This window comes from Nuphar pumila, chromosome 10 (assembly GCF_984573655.1).
Source record: "Nuphar pumila chromosome 10, dmNupPumi1.hap1.1, whole genome shotgun sequence".
NCBI classification, from domain to species: Eukaryota; Viridiplantae; Streptophyta; class Magnoliopsida; order Nymphaeales; family Nymphaeaceae; genus Nuphar; species Nuphar pumila.
This window is the reverse complement of record NC_143258.1, coordinates 255,822-270,381: the sequence shown is the minus strand read 5'-3', so window position 1 is coordinate 270,381 and position 14,560 is coordinate 255,822. Positions and strand designations below refer to the sequence as shown.

General features: G+C 37.9%; 1 protein-coding gene across 2 annotated transcripts in view; it reads right to left on the bottom strand.

Moving 5' to 3' along the window:
* The window catches only part of LOC149823130 (inositol 3-kinase-like), a 31,799-nt gene continuing 17,239 nt past the window's right edge, over nucleotides 1-14,560 (bottom strand). The window contains exons 2-3 of one of the 2 annotated variants that reach the window (XR_016434724.1): nucleotides 532-726; nucleotides 1-423 (exon numbers count right to left, since the gene is read on the bottom strand). The gene's annotated coding sequence lies outside the window, so the exon portion shown is untranslated. The remainder of the gene's footprint in view (nucleotides 424-531; nucleotides 727-14,560) is intronic. The other variant, XR_016434723.1, reaches the window with a different exon arrangement.

Here is a 14,560-nt window from a genome sequence, read left to right as displayed (position 1 = left end):
TTTTTTTTTCCCACATAGAAAGGTGTGGATAGGCAGACCCCTACCTGTTTATTGAAATGATAACAATAATTACATATTTACAATGGAGGAATCCAGGATGGATTCAAATGAGACCGGTGTTTGTCGTCGTTAGAGGTAGTCATGATAGCAAGAGATTTTCCTTCTCTATTATGCTCCTTGGGAACAATGTGAACTACAACCCAATAAAACCAATAAAAACATTATTCACTCTTCCTCTTCCTTCCAAACTTTGATTAATATGAATCACCAAATCCCTTCGAGATGATTCCAGTATGATACTAGCCGAAGCAGAAAGAGTGTTCAAAATCTGTATCGAACATTTGATTTCGCTCTCTGTAATGGATGCATCATCAATGCACCATCCTTCAGCATCCCGAATTAATACCCTACCTGCCATTGATCCTGATACACGTTAAAAGTATTTATATGAATCCAATTCACAGGTAATGGGGTCCATTGACCCGCATAGCGCCATCTCCAAACTATCAAATGGTCTGCATTGTTACATACTCTTAGCACATGTTCCCTTGTGGTAGCGAAATACATTTGTCGAATCTAAATTCTTGAGAACCTCCTTCCTTAAAAAATGATCAAATTCTGAATTCTCCATAATTTCCAAATGTGGACTTGGAATGCAACCATCCATGCTTGATGAAGAGTCTTTGAAGGTTGATGGCATCTACCCCAGCATATGCATCATAGTTGCTACAACAAAAGAGAGAAAAAAAGGAAATGAAAAATGCAATTGAACTGTTCATGTTACAACATACAACCAAACCAAGTCCAAATTGGATTCTTTACTCACACTAAAATTGCATGCTTTGTTGGAGAGTTTGCGTTTAAAGATTAGAGTCGTTCTAAATGTTCCTCAACGAAATTAAGAATGGAAACTAATTTACGAAAGATAAGTGGTTCATTTGAAATCCGTCCATAACTTTGCTTACGAGTGTCAATCGATAGAAACCCTTTTAACAAAACACCTTTCATTATTTTGAAGAGAAGAGGTATGGCTCAAAAAAACACAAAGAAGTCGGAGCACCCAACCAACAGTATACAAAATTTTTTGTCATTAGCGGAAGTCCCTTTCGTTTCTCCCATCCCCAACACGTGAAAATACAACAGAATTCTGGGAATTTCTTTCTTTAGCTTGCAGAAACTTTTCATTCAAACACATTGGACTACACAGAAGTATACACAGATTTCGTATATCCATAACACGATAAAGAATGTAAATAGATTGTAAGGTAGACATGGAAGCTTAGCCTGGGGAATGTTAAGGCATCGTTGGATCAGCCCTATCAGGATCCATATTCACATCAAGGAAGAGCAGCCAGGTCAGCTAGGACTCTGATAATTAAGAAGAGTCTTGCTGGCACTGAATACCAGGAGGGTCAACCAGCTGAAAGTCCTGCACCAGCTCAGAGAAAGGAATATATTTCATATAGGACTCCTGTGAGTCCTGTAGATAAACCAGACTCAAATAAATTGGAGAGTTTGACATGTAATCAAGTTGTATTGGGTCAGGATATTAAACATAAGGGGACATTTGCGACTCCTCTAGAAAATCATGTACTTCAGTTATAAATATAATGGAACCTCTAATCTCAGAGTGAAGGTGAGATAGAGAGAAATATTCTTCACCATGGACATAGATCTATTCTGGATCGAACCACGTTAATGCTTCGGCAAGAAGAGAATACCAAGATGAATGTGAAATACCATAACATGGATATTTATAATATTAACTGCACAAACACCAGGCTTTTATATGTCTGCTGCTATAACTGTTGGTAATTATAGATGGAAATAGACTATGATGGATTTCATCTAAACCCTCTACATTAAATTAAAAATACATTAATTACATTTTCAACAGCAAATAACGTAGGCAATCATATAGAGCATAACAACAAAGATATGACCATGAAAAGTTCCAGAACAAGACCCAGTGTTGCAAATAAACAAAGAACAAAAAGGAACTGGTCGAAAAATACCTAAGACATATCAACATGAATGCTCATGGTAAGCATAGACATAATGTTGAGCAATAAACCCACACAGAAGGTTAAGTCACAAGTCATCAGACTCAATCGGTCAAGTTACTGGCATTCATGGTCCAACCTAGGGTACATGGCATGAGTCAATTTGACCTATAAAAATCATATACCAGAATCCATTTTGAATCTCTGGACTTAGACTGATTTCCTGTTCGTGAAACAACAATCCAAATTCTGATACAACCCTCGACTTCCAAGCAAAAATGGGTGCATCAAACTAAAACAACCAAAATCATACGATATGGGTCTAGATGGTACCAAATCATGCGAAAGTAACAATACTGAATGTTAGGAACTCATTTAAAATTGTTGGAAACCAGAAGAATCTGTCTTTTCTTTTTATTTTTTCAGCCATTTAGATGGAATAATTTATACAAGTAGCACGAAATCAAACGTGTTGATCCTATGTGTAATTTTATTGATTTAGATGTAGTTGATTGGAGGATCCAGAAGTATCTTTCTGACAATTTGTGCCATAAAGAATTTGTTGTATGAGTTTAAAGGAAGAGGTAACAGCTTTCAGTGACTTCAGGTTATTGTTGAGTAGCTTTAAAATTCTTTTATGTGTAAAATAACAAGCAAGAGGCTTTTCAACATTCCAAATACCCGTCAAGAATCAAATGTTGAAAACCATATGGGTGTTTTTTTGTAGTTTCTATATAGAGAGATTGAAAGAGGGCATTTAGACAAAATCATTAGCTGGTTATGATGTTCATGCTAGAAGTTGTGAAACAGCTCTCTTTAACATAGTCCAAGCAATAAAGTAATATGAAGGATGGACAGCTGAAGATGAGAAACAAATTTAGAGGAAAGATCTGCAGCAAGAAGCCTCCATTAGAACTAGAACCAATTTCAGTGTGGATATAAATTTTGGGAAGAACACACTTTTCTTTAGAGACAACTGCTAACTTTTTACATGTAATTTCGGTACTGCCATATTAAGAAAGTTCTTAGAACTAATTTTGAAATCAATGATCTAGAATTTCTTATATATTTTCTTGGTATGGATATTTACTAACTCAATCTAAATTTGTCACTGGGATTATTGAAAGTTTGGTATTACTGATGAGAAAAGAGTAGACACTCAAGAAGTAATCAATTAAAAAATGAAGATTGATGATGGAATGCCTTTGGATGATCTTACTCCATATCGTCAGAGGATTGAGGCTCTCACATACCTATCTATTACAAGACCTGATATTGCTCATGCAGTTCATATTACGAGAACTAAGCACATTGAGATGGATTGCCAATAGGGATGGCAATGGACCGGGGGAAAATGGGGCCCCGCCTCGCCCCATTTGGACTAGAGATGGAGGACATGAAACGGGGAATGGACCGAGGATGGAGGTTAAAATCAAAACTTGTGCGGGGATTGTAATGAAATGGTGGTCTTCCACGAACGCCCTTGGAATGATCGAACGAAGTGTCTAAAAGACACTTTAAGCAAAGCCCTTAAAAAGGGTAAAATAGGAACAACACACATAAATAAATAATTTTATTTATGTAAAAAGGATGCTTGAAAAGCATTACAAGAAGTGAAGTTTAAAAGGGGGCTGCACCCCTATTTATACAAGAGCTAATGGGAGAGCTCATAAAGAGCTCTCCTTTCTAGCTGTTGGACTAGTCCAACGGCTAGAAATCTAGCAGTTGGACTAGTTCCAACAGCTAGTATTTGGTTAAGTTCCAAGTGGAACTTAACCAAACTAGATATTATCTAGTTCGATATGAACTAGATAATATTTATTGTACAATAAATTAAAAGAAAATAAAAAAATAAAATAATAAATATATAATAATAATAATAATAATAATATATTATCATATATATCTATATTACATTTTAACACTCCCCCTCAAACTTACGGTACAATGAGCGAAAGTTTGTCTAAGAGGAAGTGAAATCTGAGAGCCGCAAGAGGTTTGGTGAAGAAATCTGTTAGTTGGTACTCAGATGTAACATATGGCAGATCAATGGTGCCGTGTAGGTACTCCTCTCGAACATAGTGACAATCCATCTCTATGTGTTTGGTGCATTCATGAAAGGTCTGGTTGCTTGCGATGCAGATTGCACTCTTATTGTCACAGCACATGTGCGAGGCATGTGTTGCTTCAACTCCCATGTCAGTTAACAGTCTTCGGAGCCAAACAACTTTCATTGTCGTGGTTGTCATGGCTCTATATTCAGCTTCAGTGGAGGAAAGAGAGATCTTCTGTTGCTTCTTGCACCTCCACAATATAAGAGATTCACCTAAGAACACACAAAAACCAGTGGTTGAGTGCCTATCATTAGGATCACCTCCCCAGTCAGCATCAGTATAAGTAATTAAATGTAAAGAAGATGATGCAGACAAGAAAAGTCCTCGTGAAAGAGAACTCTTTAAATATCTAATAATGCGTAAGACTGCTCCCATGTGAACAAAGGTGGGAGCATGTTGAAATTGACTAGCTGTGTGGACAACATGTGCAATGTCTGGCCGAGTGATAGAAAGGTAGGAAAGAGCTCCAACAAGTTGTCTAAATGGAGTAGGATCTTCAAGTCGTTCTCCATCATCAATTTTCATCTTAACATTAACTATTTCTGGAGTATCTACTTTCTTTTCATCTGAGATGTCAGACCTACAAATAATGTCAAAAGCAAATTTAGTTTGAGAAATCAAATACCCTCTAAGGGAATAAACACCTTTTATGCCGAGGAAATATCATAATAGTCCTAAGTCAGACATCTCAAAATGAGTTTTAAGAAGAGTTTTGATATTAGCAACTCTCTGTTTGTCACATCCAGTGATTATCATATCATTCACATAAAGAAGAAGAAGAATGATACCTGCATCAGATTGCTTAATAAACAAGGCAGTGTCAGTCAAACAAGAACGAAAACCAATATTAGTCATAACATGACTAAACCTGTCATACCAGGCTTTTAGTGTCTGTTTAAGACCATAAAGCGCTTTCTCAAGACAAAGAATTTTACCCTTAGGAAGACTAATACCAGAAGGAGCTTCCATGTATACTTCTTCAACAAGGCTCCCATTTAAGAATGCATTTTTAACGTTCATTTGAAATATAGGTCATTTCTTAATAGAGGCTAAGGCAATTAAAGTTTGAACTGTGGTCATTCGAGCCACAGGAGCAAAGGTTTCCTCATAATCAATGTCATACTCTTGAGCGTAGCCTTTGGCTACATGACGTGCCTTGTATCTTTCTAGGGTCCCATCACTTTTGGTTTTGACTTTATAGACCCATCGATAACCTATAAGTTTCTTTCCAAGAGGTAGGTCTTGGATGGACCAAGTATTGGCTTTTTCTAAAGCATCTAGCTCTAATTTCATAGCTTCAATCCATTTTGCATGATTTTTGGCTTCAAAATATGAGGAAGGTTCAACATAGGATTGAATTAAACCAAGAGCTACCTTATATAAGGGTGAAAAAGATTCATAGGACACAAACTTCCCGAGGGGTCTAGAGATCTAGAAGTCCTACGAGGAGGAACTTCAGAAAATCTTTCTAACGCGCATGGAAGGCGTTGCTCTACAATTCTTCGTCTTGAATACTGAAGACTAACATCCCTACTAGTTTGATCTTCAGTATCAAGATCAAAGCTAGTAGGGCTTTGGTCATTGTAAAAACTACATTAAAAATCCTCTTCATCGGATTTGGAAGTTAAGTCAATTAAAAAGGAATATTCAATAATATCCTTGTGTTTTTCACTTTAAAAACAAATCTCCTTTTCAAGAAAGGTCACATTCCTTGACACATATAATTTATTATTTTGAACATCGTAACATCTATAACCTTTTTGGTTTTTGGCATATCCTAAAAAGGCACATGGGATTGCACGAGGGAAGAATTTATCATTTTGTTTGTAAATACAACAACAAACAAAAACGATAAAAGATAGTGATGGGAGTGTAGTGAAACTTGGTGAGCAAGAAATACCGGTAGATGATTGTTTCAAATATTTGAGATCTATCATTGAAAAGTATGGAGAAATTGATAGAGATGTAAATCATAGGATAAAGGTTGGGTGGATGAAATGGAAAAGTGCAACTGGAGTGTTGTGCGATCATAGAATGCCATTGCGGTTGAAGGAAAAGTTTTATAGGACGACTATTAGGCCCGCTTTACTATATGGTACGGAATATTGGGCTGCCAAGAGGCATCATATTCAAAAAATGAGTGTAGCTGAGATGCATATGCTTAGATGGATGTGTGGAAATACAATAAAAGATAAGATTCGGAACGAGGAGATACGAAAGAAGGTAGGCGTTGCACCCATTGAAAATAAGATGAGAGAGAATCATTTACGGTGGTTTGGACATATTCGGCGAAGGCCTAATGATGCTCCAGTTAGAAGGATAGAGAAATGGAAGAATATATTAGTTAAAAGAGGTCGGGGTAGGCCTAAGAAGACTTGGATGGAGATGATAGGAAAGGATATGAATGCTTTGAACCTCACCGAGGACATGGCATTGGATAAAAATGATTGGAGGAGAAGGATTCATGTGGAAGACCTAGAATGATTTTCTTTTTTGGTTCATATCGTTGACCCCAACTGTTTTGGGATGAAGGCGTAGTTGTTGTTGTTTGTAAATACAAAACATTTGCAACCAAATACTCTTAGTCTGGAGTAATCTGGAGCTAAGGTATAAAGTTTTTCAAACGGAGATATGTTTTCTAAAGAAGAAGATGGCATTCGGTTTATGAGATAAGTAGCAGTTAAAGTTGCTTCTGCCCAAAACCCTTTTGGCACTTGGCTTGCTATTAGCAAAGTCTGAGTGGTCTCCATAATGTGACGATGTTTGCATTCTGCAAGACCATTCTGTTGCGGGGTGTTTGGGCAAGATCGTTGATGAATAATGTCATATGAAATAAGATAGTTTTTAAACTCTCTAAACATAAATTCTCCTCCTGAATCAGTGCGAAAAATGGAGACATACTTTGAAATTTGTTTGTGAGCATTTTATGAAATATTTGAAAGTGAGTAAAAACTTCGGATTTATGTTAAAAAAATAAATCCAAGTATGTCTAGTAAAATCATTTATAAAGATGACATAATATGCAAAACCATCTTTAGAAATTACTGGTGCGGGTCCCCAAACATCCGAATGTATTAACTCATGTGGTTTTGAAGAGACAAAAGTTCTACTAGAGAAAGGTAATCTTTTCATTTTTCCAATAATGCAATCTTTACAAGCAAAATTTTCAGATTTACAAAACTTTGTCAAATTTGGAAAATATTGGATTTTAGACATATGAGGATGGCCAAATCTTTTGTGCCATAAGTCTGTTTCCAATTTCTGAACATTTAAGCAAAAAACATTCTTGGGTAGCTCCAAAAAATCCATATAATATAGTCCTCCTTCTCTATGGCCTTCCCCAATCAGCTTCCCTGACTGGCGATCATGTATCCAACAACCATCAGAAGAGAAGGATATATTACATCCATAATCAGAAATTTGAGAAACAGATAAGAGATTCAAATTAAGTTTTGGGCTATGTCACACGGACTCGGCTAGGGAGGCGCCGCACCCGAGTCGACACGCCCCGACACGGGTGCGGCTTCGGACTCGGCCGAGACTCGGTCAACGCCGAGTCGGACTCGGTCAAAGAGTCGAGGCCGAGTCCGTCCACATTTTGGACTTGGTCAACTTTGACCGAGTCCAAAAATGTCCATTTTTAAGACGAAAAACAAAAAAAATCATTTTTTATATAACTTTTTTTAAAAAATATATATATAACCAGACTGCAATGCAGTTGCACAGTCACAGACTGAGCAACTGCAACTGCACAGTTTGTGACTTTGCACAGTCTGTGCAACTGCAACTGCACAGTCTGTGACTGTGCACAGTCTGTGCACAGTCTATGCAACTGCAGTCCATTTGATTGGGGATGTGTGATCTTTAAGGGGAAGCGTGATTCCTCCAACGAAGGGTGAGCTGCCTACTAGAAAGTTGCTTCTCAGTGTTCAGGACCAATACTTAGTAGTTGTATATGCATAATTTTATATTCTTGAAATATCTTTCAATTTATCAATTTAAAGGAATATAAATACAATACAACCAGGATTTAGCCAGAGCAAAGGTAACTGAAACATGAATGTGCCCTCTTCCTGTAAGATGTATATTTTCATATGCAAGTCATATTTTCTCTACTGAAAACTTGATATTTTTATATATTCATGTACTGATAAATGACAATGAAATTGCTAATAAATTTTTTCTGTTGCTATGTTATTGCTTCTATATATATATATATAGTCGAGTCCCCGTGTCCAAAATTTTTGAAATTGCGCCGCACCCGTGTCGCACCCGCACCCATGTGACATAGGTTTTGGGATATATCTAACTTCTGGAACACAAAAAGTTTTGTGTTTTTCAAAACACCCAATTCCCTTTATTTCAAGAGATGTTTCATCTGCTGTAAAGACTTTTGAAATACTTGAGTTATTTTTCAGACATTCAGATAAGCATTTATAATGTGGGGTCATATGAAATGAGGCACCAGAATCTAAAAGTCAAGGAAAGTTACCTGGACCGGAAACAGATGCAACTGCCGCTCCAGTTGATGCTTCAGCGGAAGAAGAGACCCCTTGAAGAAGAGGCTGAAGGATCTCCATAAGTTGAGCCATAGAAACAAATGCATCTTGATCTTTTGATTCTTCAACTGATGCAACCTTCTTTTCTTCTCTTTTCTTTAAGTTTGGACATTGAGGCTTATAATGCCCCGGTTCATGACAGTGATGAAAAATCACCTTTCTTTTATTAAACTCACCATTTTGCCTCTCAAAATGAGGTGGCCTGTAAGTGTGAGTGTGATTCGTAGGCCTAGATACAACTATGACGGAATCATCATCAGTTTTAGAGGAACCTTTTCAGAGACGATTTTCCTCCATTGTTAGTTCTTCAATAGTTTCAACAATGGAGGGAATCTTTCCCCGGTGAAGGAGGGTCGATTTGGTGGTTTCAAATTCCGGCCTTAACCCAGTTATAAATTGGTAAAAGTGTTCAGCATCAAGTTGCTTTTGGCGAAGCTCAATGTCTTCAGCACAATGCTACTTTGGTTCTAAGAGAAAGTTCCTCCCAAAGTTCCGACAACCCATTGTAATATTCACGAATCGTTTTATCACCTTGAGTTATTATTCGAACATTTTCTTGGAGGTTGCACACATGTGCAATATCTTTAAGGGAATACATATTTTTAAGGTATTCCCATGCCTTATCGGCATGATCAAATTTGGCAAGGCTTGAACATTTTTTAATGTCAATGCTATTGATAAGCCATGACATTATTTTTGCATGAGCCATTCTCCACTCTTTCCATTTTTTTTCATAAAAGGCTAGGGCTTTGATTTTCTCTTCTTCCGACAGAAGAACCTCTTTATCTCCCTCTTTTTTGGTAAGAGATAGTTTAGGTTCCGAATCGGAACCATCCAAAATCCCCCATAAACCTTTTCCCCATATATGGTGCTTCATGATAGAAGCCCATGTTACATAATTCGTATCACTTAACTTCATGAGAATGATGTTGACTTTATCATTGTCATCCATCGATTACAAGGGAAGAGAAAGAATAGGGATAAAAGAGAAGAACAATAAAAGAATGAAAAAGGAAAGGGATACAAGATGTGGGAGCTCTTCAAATGAAGTGATAAAACACTTCCCTTCAAGCGGCGAAACACTTTTGCAAAAGGCACATAAATCGAGGCAGCTTTTCTCCAAGATCTAATATTCCCGTAGCTTTGATACCATGTAATAAAATGGTGGTCTTCCACGAACGCCCTTGGAATGATCGAACGAAATGTCTAAAAGACACTTTAAGCAAAGCGCTTAAAAAGGGTAAAATAGGAACAACACACACATAAATAAATAATTTTATTTATGTAAAAAGGATGCTTGAAAAGCATTACAAGAAGTGAAGTTTACAAGGGGGCTGCACCCCTATTTATACAAGAGCTAATGGGAGAGCTCATAAAGAGCTCTCCCTTCTAGCTGTTGGACTAGTCCAATGGCTAGAAATCTAGCTGTTGGACTAGTTCCAACAGGTAGTATTTGGTTAAGTTCCAAGTGGAACTTAACCAAACTAGATATTATCTAGTTTGATACGAACTAGATAATATTTATTGTATAATAAATTAAAAGAAAATAAAAAATAAAAAATAATAAATATATATAATAGTAATAATAATATATTATTATTATATATATCTATATTACATTTTAACAGGGATAGAGGCGATGATGGGCTTACTCTTGCCCCCACCCCACCCCAATCTCCATTTAAAAAATTACTATTATACCCTTATACATATTATAAAATCCTATATATATATATATATATATTCCCAACCCTAACATAAAACCCTTTCTAGAATATCTCCTCTCTCGTTTCTCTCTTTCCTCTAATGAGCCTCGCGAGCTCCCATTTCTCTCCTCCTTCCTCTAACGGGGGTGGAGGTGGAGGTCCAAAGTCCCACAACCATGGGGATAGAGGCGGGGATTGGGGATGACAATGGACCGGAGGGAAACGGAGCCCCGTCTCGCCCTGTTTGAATTGGGGATGGAGGACATGAAACAGGGCATGGACTGGGGATGGAGGTTAAAATCAAAACCTGTGCAGGGATGGAGGTTAAAATCAAAACCTGTGCAGGGATGGAGGGCAAAATTTCGAGACGGGGCGGGGGTGAGTAGAGACCTTGTCCCCCGCACCCGCCCGGATCCACTCCAACCCTAATTGCCAATATGATCGTGAAAAGTATTTGAAGAGGACTATATCATTGCCTTATGTTACCTCTGAGTATCAACCAGTGGATTTCTTCATCAAAGCACTTCCCTATCCTAGGTTTCACTTCATTTTTGATAAATTTTTGGTCTGTAAGTTTGAGGCGGAGTGTTAAAGTATGTTATATATATATATATATGTGTGTGTGTGTGTGTGTGTTTTCTCTCTTATAGTATGTAATGCCCTCTAGGAATATTTTTGTAATTTTGTACATGTAATAGGTCCTACCCATTAGGGGCAGAGCTAACTTTTTTACTTTCTTTATTTTCTTTTTGTCTTTTATATTTTTGTAAAGGGTATTGTGGTCTTTTAGACCATATAGCTTTTTGGAATTCCCAATGATTATATTTCTAGCTGTTGGAGCCTTCCCAACGGCTATATGGGTTGCCTTTGGCCCTCTATTTTTTGTGTAAAAATAGGGACCTCTTGTCCCAATATATATTATGCATTCCCTAATGCATATTTTATGAATAAGGATTATATTTTTTAAGATTGTGTTCTTGTGTTGGCTTTGTGAGTGCCCCTTTGTGGGTTGTTCTTGTGCTCTTGCTTATAGTAGCCATTCTATATTTGAATCCTTGAGGATTCATTAAAATGCTTCTCAACTAAACTATGCATGAAAATTCTTTGGAAAAAGGGTGAAACAAACCAAAATTTGTGGAGGGACTATCAACAGTATTTACAACTTAACAAGTTGTAAGCTCGCATTGACTATAACCACAACGATTTACCCATGGAGACAATAGTGGTGTATAATATTACTCTTTTCAGGAAATCGTTTTATAAGAGCTTGAACTTTAGTGGTTTATTCAGATGATACGTTGGTAAAATCTGCTAGACATAACGCCGTGTTTGGGAGCAGGGCACCAGAGGAGGTGGGATGGCGTCGGACGTGGATGAGTCTAGGGGGATTTGGAAAGTGTTTGGGAGAAGGCAGGCATGAAGATCGGCTATGAATCCTCCAACACCAAATCCCTTGAAACCTCACATTTCAACTCCCCCTATAGAGAGGTGGTATTTACGATTCCCTCAATCGGAAGGATTCCGGTGGGTCCCTGAATTTTCGATGGTTCAAAATTTCACCATCTTTTACCTCAATAATTCTTCTATTCATTATGTCTCCTCCCATCGGGAGTCCGTATGTGTTGAGTTTTCTCCATCCTTCTTACCCAAAGTCTCCTCAAGGTCATCGCCCTCTCATTCTAAAACTGAAGAAAAGGAAAGAGTTAACCTGTGAAAAAACTGTTGTTGCTGCTCTTTGCAAAGAACCGGTTTTTTATGCTCTTTGTGAACAACCTATTCATGTGCTGCCCTTTGTGAACTTGTGTTTGTTGTTCTGGTCAATTGTGTCATTATCGGTATTGACCCTGTATCATTTGGCCAACGGTTCAGGTGAATCGGCCAATACCGACACTCAAGTGAATCATTCTGAATCGGCCAAAAAATAATTAAAAAATATTATGTGTCAATCAGAACGTGACACATGTTAAAGCCATTAAAATAATATTAAAAAATAATTTTAAGTATTTTTTATATTTATTAAAACATAGCCAATTCAAAGGTGAAGCATATCGATTTTCTGCTGATACGATATGTATTGGTCAATAAGCACCGATATTGACATTGGTTCTAGTGTCTGTAACTCTGCAACTGATTATTTTGTTGCTTTTTTATGGCTTATTTAAATGATCATTAGGCCTTGATGGGGGTGGTGAGTCCAAATAGTGATGTCCTTTGTAACCCATTTGGGATCTTGTGAGGTGGTAAACCATTTAGTTTGTTTATTGTGAACATGGCATTTTTGACATGAGTAAATCATTAGATGGATGCTCAACTAATTAAATTGTCTTCATGTGGTTTCCATAGTGGACGTGTATGTGAGATATGCACCATGTTATGTTTCTCACTTGTTCAATTTTCCATTTCATTTTTTATTTTTTCATTGCTGGTGGCCTCATGGTTTCTTTTGAAGCCATTAAAGTGGTACGACCGAAGGAGATTTTTTTTTACACAATGACATGGCCTTCAAAGCATTCATGAGTTGCAGAGTTTTCCAAACATGGTGAAAAATCATTAGGAGTTGAAAGCCTGAATCCTAGGAGTTACTTCTGCTTCCAAATGGCATAAGGAGTCCACAGCTTTGAAATCCATTTTCCTTGAAGCCCAGCATTTGTACTTCTTCCTAGTGCTTGCAAATCCCTCCAACACAGGTTCCCAAACAGAGCCTACAGTATGTAGCCCGATCAGCACATGTCAAGTTGTCAACCTATTAACTGGTATCCCAAAGTCAATACCAAAGTTTGCTTTCACATTCATGCAGATACTTCTCCTGTTGAGGACCTCCAGAAAATCTTCAAATGCTTGCATTTGTGCAAAATGAATTATGAAGTTTCCAATAAAAAAATCCGCTGTGAACATGAAAATGTTTTCTGACGTTGCCTAGGGTACTATTTAAAACCAAGGTATTTATTTATTCCAAATGCTGGTAAATTATCTAAGAAAACAACAAAAAAGCTAAGCAATATATAGCCGGCATCATGATAATATTCAATCTTTCAGGAGCATGCAGCACCGCCACCAGAGCAGAAAATGGATCTAATAAAAATTTGTGGAATTAATAAGCAATGTTTATCTTGAATAAAAAACCACTGCTCTTGCTATAGATTTTGAGTTTTAGCTGAAAACAAGAAAAGCCAAAAGGACATTACACATTTAACAGGGAGGCTACAGTGTAAGAGGTATTTCACAGGAAATGAAACAATAATGCAAAAGCTATAACAAAACAGACGACCAGAAAAAGGAGAAGAATTGTGGGAAACAATGTGTTAGTTGCAATGGCCCAAGAAATGCTATTGTTGTGGATTCATGGACCTTAATGATTTACCCAAAAAATTGTTGCATCTGAGCTAGACACACCATGGAGGGATATATACAACAGGTTCCAGTACCGCACAAGGGTGATCGACTGCTTAGGAAAATTTGTTCATTTACTTTATTAGGTTCTCTATAAAGGTGCCAAAGGCAAACCAGAGAGTAGGATGCAAGATACCGCTTTTCATTGGGACAGGGAAAACAGACTGGAACTCGCTCTTTTGGCAGAAACACCGCACGGTCCACACTCGTTAAAAAGATGGGAAGAAGGAGGAGGAGGGAAAGACAATAGGGTCTTGCCAAGGTAGCTTCAGTAAGTGAAGGGGGATGGGGATGAGGTACCTTCCTGGAGTAGATGCCCGCGAGCGTGGCTCCCCATCCACCATGGCTGGAGCTGTACTGGACGATGGATGATCCGAAAGAACGAAAATCGGCCTGCTCAGTCCAACCATCGTCGCTTGTATTGCTCCCAAACGACCTCGCAGCTCCCGCTGAGAGAGAGAGAGAGAGAGAGGCGCGCTCCCTCAACGGTTTCACCTTTTGGCTGTCGGTGAGTCTCCCCCTGCTCCCATTGCCACAATAAAACACTTCAACAAGTATCTTCTGAGCTGCTGGATACACCAAACCAGATAGTTATAGCGGGATAGAAGCTCAACAGCATCCATTAAGATGATGGAACCCAACTCAAGGACTAGCTAAATGAGGGCGACAATGACAGAGAGAAGTTAGTTAGGATTTGGAAATCATAAAGTCTGTCAATAACATCAAATAGCTGAGAGCAGCATGCCATGTGGACTTAACTACATCCCGGACCCCCATCCATCACCACT